At 37.0% G+C, this 5,933-nt stretch overlaps 1 long non-coding RNA gene across 1 annotated transcript; it reads left to right on the top strand.

The window, feature by feature from the left end:
* Positions 1-3,280: 3,280 nt before the first annotated feature.
* On the top strand, positions 3,281-4,125 carry LOC147020419 (uncharacterized). Its single transcript, XR_015062088.1, has 3 exons — positions 3,281-3,402; positions 3,689-3,746; positions 3,971-4,125. It is a non-coding gene; the product is annotated as an uncharacterized LOC147020419 (long non-coding RNA).
* Positions 4,126-5,933: the final 1,808 nt, after the last annotated feature.

Raw genomic sequence — 5,933 nt, 5'->3', positions numbered from 1 at the left:
CTTGGATCCCAAGCCGCTGCCCTAACCACTGCGCCAACACCAGGCTTATATATGTATATATATATATATATATATATATATGGCATCTATATATATATGTATATATATGTATATATGTATATATATACAAATTAATATATGTATATATATATATATATATATATATATATATATGTATATATATATATATATATATATATATATATATATATATATATATATATATATATATATATATATATATATATATATATATATATATATATATATGTATATATATATATATATATGTGTATATATATATATATATATATATATATATATATATATATATATATATATATATATATATATATATATATATATATATATATATATATATATATAGACGCTCCTATGGTGAAAATTTCTTTCAATCCAATAAGCAGTTGCAGAGTAAAACCGTACTCTCGGTCTGTGCAGACAAACAAACAAACAAACAGATTAAAATAAAGACCAATTATTGCACAGTGGTCCCAAGAACAAAGCCAGACATAACAATACACACACACACACACACACACACACACACACACACACACACACACACACACACACACACACACACACACATACACACAAACACCCCACACATCCATACATGCACATATACATGCAAACACACATATATTATGTGCTGGTAAATACTTACAAAATATATTTTATTTGAAGTTATAACCTTAACTTATAAGCAATTTTCTGATTTCCCAGCTGCCTGGATCATTTGCTGGGCACCGTTTTTCATTGAGGTTTCGATCCTTTCAGCCCAGAACCTCTCCCTACCGCGGATCCACAACCCCGGTCACAAGTCCACATCAGCAGATTACTCAACATCAATGGACCCACAACCCAAAGTTGTGTCCAGGCCATCAGTCAACACAGCAATGCAATATCCTTATACAAACTTATTTAATTATCACTTTTATTTAAAGTATTACTACATATGACTAACTTTAATCATACACCACTTTATATGATAATTTATTAAGCGATAAACACTTTACCTTGCAGACATGACAGATGATATAAGACAGAGACAGACAGACAGACAGACAAACTGACACAAATGCAATACCCTCTCCTCTGATGAGGGTAATAACGAACTAACATCTATGTGTGTGCTTCCATTCCTTCAAGGGGTGCACAAAGCCCAACCCCCAGCCATAGTCACAGCATATATTCAATAACATCCTACATAGTTTATTGAGGCTCCTTGTGTTTGCAACTCAAGCAAGCAGAACTTTAGATCCCCATTCACCTCTCCCAGCTCCCATTAATTGCATATTATGTTCTTTATGTCTTGCTTTTACCAATTCTCCTGCGAAACTTTCCTCCACTCTCCTATCACTCCCTTCCTCCTCCCTTTTCCTCTTGATTCTTGTCAAATAAATCAACATGAAACCCTCCATCCCTCAAATCTCAAATACACCACCTTACATGCACGATATATATATATATATATATATATATATATATATATATATATATATATATATATATATATATATATATATATATATATATATATATATATATATATATATATATATATGATTATTTTCTTTTAAAAGAAAGATTTTATCATAAGAAAAGTTTTCTACCCCCCTCTCTCCCCTTTTTAACCCTCAACTAAAAAACAAACTCTATATTGTTTCCTGGTCGAGTGGAAACCCATGCAGGTAATTGAAACACAAGCATGAGCTGTTGTGTTGTCATTCAAAATAGCTCATGGTGCAGTCGAACAGCTGTTTCATGCAAAAGCCATGGCTGTCACGTTGTTGTGAAGAGTAATGAATGTCGATGCCATCTGTCTAACATGGCACTTTGGCATTTTCTAAGTAATGGTGAAATGTAAGAATTAACACTGTCAATCAATTTCATTATTATTATTAATACACTTGCTGAAGTGCGTAGAACGCATTTATGAGCTTGGATTACAGGGCAAATAAATTGGGACAGAAAAGCAAATTTACATTGGGTAGTTTGTGCGTCATCAAGAAAAGTACTTGAATTACCAACCCGTCTTCTCTGGTTGTTTTTGTTGATGACAGTAGGGTGGATTTACTGATTCTGGCTCACTTTTCCCCATGTAAATGAATGGGGGATTTTCAGCGATTCCCTTTTTTTTTCCCTAAAAATAAACCCCCTTTTTATCCGTTTTTCCCTGCTGTGCAGGGGTTTGGTTTTATGGTCGGATGCCCTTCCTGGACGCCTCTTACAACACAGGGATATGGTACACCTATTCTAACCGGGGCATACACCGGGACCAGTATACTGGTACTCATTTCGCCGACCTCGGAAGGATGACAGGCTGAGTCAACCCCCTGGTGTTAATTCAGCAGCTGAGCGGGATTCGAACTCGGGACACTGGGATCCCAAGCCGCCACCCTAACCACTAAGCCAACACCAGGCTTTGTATATATATATAACCAGGCTATCCCAAGGTATATTTATTTGTCTCCCCTTTAACCTGGAGGTTGATCAGCTCACTCATTGAACCTATAAAGATTTGTTCATTCTCAAATTCCTTCAATAGTTTAATTTTCTTTGCACAATAATCCCCATCTAAAATATTGACAAACAAAACATTTGAATCTTTATATTTTTAAGATACCCCTTTTGTGCCATTACGAAATGATAAACTTCTCTTAATGATCTCATCTGACCACCGTCCGAGTTGCAAATCATTTTTTGTGTATAAACCACGCCATAAAAAAGTTTTGTTTCAAATGTTTTCAGTTCATGCCGTGAAAATGAGGAAGTGTTTTTGACACGGTCGTGCTGTGTGGTTTTAGACAGTCATGCTGTGAAAAATAGGAACTATTCTGTGAGACAAGGTCTCGTGTTTATATTTTATCTCAGAACACGAACTGAAAACATTTGAATCGAAACCATTTTAAGTATGTTTTGTAAATGATTCATACAATCGCCCAGTTATTTTCCAAGCTGTCATTTCCTGTGGCCGCACCCAATGTTTCGGGAATTTTCTCATTGTAAGCCTTATAAGTGATTCACCAGACAAAGTTTCTGCCAGACAGGATTTTCATTTTTACAACTGAGACATGGATGATCTCTCTTCCAATGAAGGCAAAAGCTTACTACAGAGTTGGTAAGTTTGTTTGGTTTTCTCTTTGAACGATGAAGCAAATGATTATTAATTAAATCATGATAATTCTGATATATATATATATTTTTTCCCTGACAGGGCATTGGAAGAAATTGAGTTTACGTATCTGACGTGGTTCATGAAATTAATACTCTTATTGAAGAGATCAATGATTTTAGAAGAGAATTGAAAGACATTTTCAATGAGTGGCACGAAGTCTTATCACGTCCTATCATCTCGAAGGAATTAAACCAATGGTGAGACACGTGTGTGTGTGTCTGTCTTCCTACCTACCTCTCTCTGCTCTTATTGAAGAGATCAATGATTTATAATGACCGGTCTCTGATCTCGAATGAATTAAACCAATGGTGAGACACGTGTGTCTATGTGTGTCTATGTGTGTGTGTGCGTGTGTGCGTGTGTGTGTGTGTGTGTGTGTGCGTGTGTGTGTGTGTGTGTGTGTGCGTGTGTGTGTGTGTGTTGCTTTCCCTGTCTGTCTGTCTCTTCATCTATACCCTTGACTTTTTTTTTTTTTTTTTTCAGCACTATCGCACAACATCAGCTGTTGAAGCAATCTTGTACAACACATGATTTTCTGGAGGTAAATATTTCTGAATTATTATTAATATCACTCTCTCTTTAGAATGTCGTCTAATGTTGGTTGCATTATTAGTTTGAACGCGGTTTTGTCAGTACACTGGAATTAATTTTATTGACCTTGAAAGGATGACAGGCTGAGTCGGCCTCCTGGTGTGTTAATTCAGTGGTCAACGAGGCTTACTCATATTACCATGTAATTATTATCCACTTTTTGTTTCAAAACAGAATATGGTGTCTGAGTTTAGAAATCACAAGACATCTGGAGAAGATTGCTGGGAAAGATTATACATTCTCGCAAATGAATATTTAATATTTTCAATATTAATAAATTATATTTGTTTTGTATACAATTACTTGATTCTGAATTACAAGAAGAGGATCAAAACATGAAGGGAGGGTAGTGCGCCCCCCCAATGACCCATCACCCCCTCATCCCATCCCTCCCTCCCCATGTGTGTGTGTGTGGGGAAGGGTGGGGGGGTGGGATGAGGGAGGTGGTGGGTCAAGGTGGGGCGCACAGGGGGATGAGGGGGTGGGGCTTGTGTGGGAGGGGCTTGTGTGGGTGGGGCTTGTGTGGGAGGGGTTTATGTGGGCGGGGCTTCGGTGGGGCTTGTGTGGGCGGGGTGTGTGTGGGCGGGGTTTATGTGGGTGGGGCTTGTGTGGGAGGGGTTTATGTGGGTGGGGCTTATGTGGGCGGGGTTTATGTGGGCAGGGCGAATGTGGATGAGGTTTGTGTGGATCAATGGATGGGTGGAGAGATGGGTGGATGGGTGGATGAGTGGAGCTTGTGTGGATGGGTGGATAATTTTTAATTAAATAAACATGTTGTGTGTGGGGGAACTAATTAACTAATCACTAATTATGTGAATATGGGTGGAGCTTGTGTGTGTGGAGCTTGTGTGGAGCTTGTGTGGAGCTTGTGTGGAGCTTGTGTGGAGCTTGTGTGGGGTTTGTGTGGTGGGGTTTGTGTGGGGTTTATGTGGGTGGGGCTTGTGTGGGTGGAGTCAAAAAGGGGCGGAGTCAAAAAATTTCAATTTATTGGAGCTTGTGTGGGGTTTGTGTGGTGGGGCTTGTGTGGGTGGAGTCAAAAAGGGGCGGAGTCAAAAAATTTCAATTTATCTTTGTCTTTTGTAATTCCTGTGAATAAAATGAACCTAAAATCTCTTCCCCTTCCAAATCATATATCTTATAAGTCCAAGGAACCGTATCTATTACATCAACAATTTTAAAAAGTTCTTTCGTCCATCGTTCAGTAAAACCCTTTTCAAAATGAGATTTCCACCTATATATTCTTACGATATCACCAACTTTGAACTTAGGTTTTCTGACATTAATCTCTTTTTCATATTTTAATTTTGTAAATGTTTCTGATGGCTTCATATTCGTTGACGTGTGAATCGTGTCATTATACTTATCCACAATATCCTGAATAAAGATAACCATTGTTGTGAACCGAGTTGTGTGAATTTTTTTATATAGTCTCTCTTTTAAGGTACGATTAAAACGTTCAACAACAACTGCCTTCCCTTCATTAAAGGTACTGTATAATGTAATACTGTTATTTTTAGAAAATTCATAAATGTCTTGTTATAAAACTCTCTACCCTCATCAGTCCACAATTTTTTAGGTTTTCTCTTACTTTTATTAAATATCTGTTGAAAAGCTAACATAAGAGTATTACCTGTTTTGTTTTTAAAGGGACAACCCACGCATATCTACTCCTCAAATCAATAACGGTTAAAGCATACTTGTACCCCTTATCATTATTGAGTTCAATCAAATCAGCAGACCAGATATAATCAACTTCCTTGGAATAAACTTTCCTTCTCTGAAACTTTGTGAATATTGGTTTATGTAATTCATCAGCTAATTGCTCTTCAGTCTTAATGACATCATTAGAGCTTACAAGTTTTTGAATTTCCAAGTCCAAGTTTCAATTTAGCACTAATCATCTTCTTCACGATGAACCTATCAACTTTTTCTCTCAAGGTTGGATTTTGTATCAGAGACAAATTATACAACATTTCTCTATCGGCTTCATGCTTTTCTTCCAACGTTGTGGTATTCCCATAATCAATATCGTGTCTCATGCACACTTCATCAACTCTATTGATTGGTTTACTCCAGGATTTAGGATTGTCTGCCTCATCTAATCTTTTATCCAAGTTTGTGCCTGGACCACAGAAAG

This window comes from Eptatretus burgeri, chromosome 9 (assembly GCF_056783735.1).
Source record: "Eptatretus burgeri isolate ZD-2024b chromosome 9, Ebu_testis_v1, whole genome shotgun sequence".
NCBI lineage: Eukaryota > Metazoa > Chordata > Myxini > Myxiniformes > Myxinidae > Eptatretus > Eptatretus burgeri.
The sequence above is the reverse complement of the archived record's forward strand: the minus strand, read 5'-3'. Positions and strand labels throughout refer to the sequence as shown.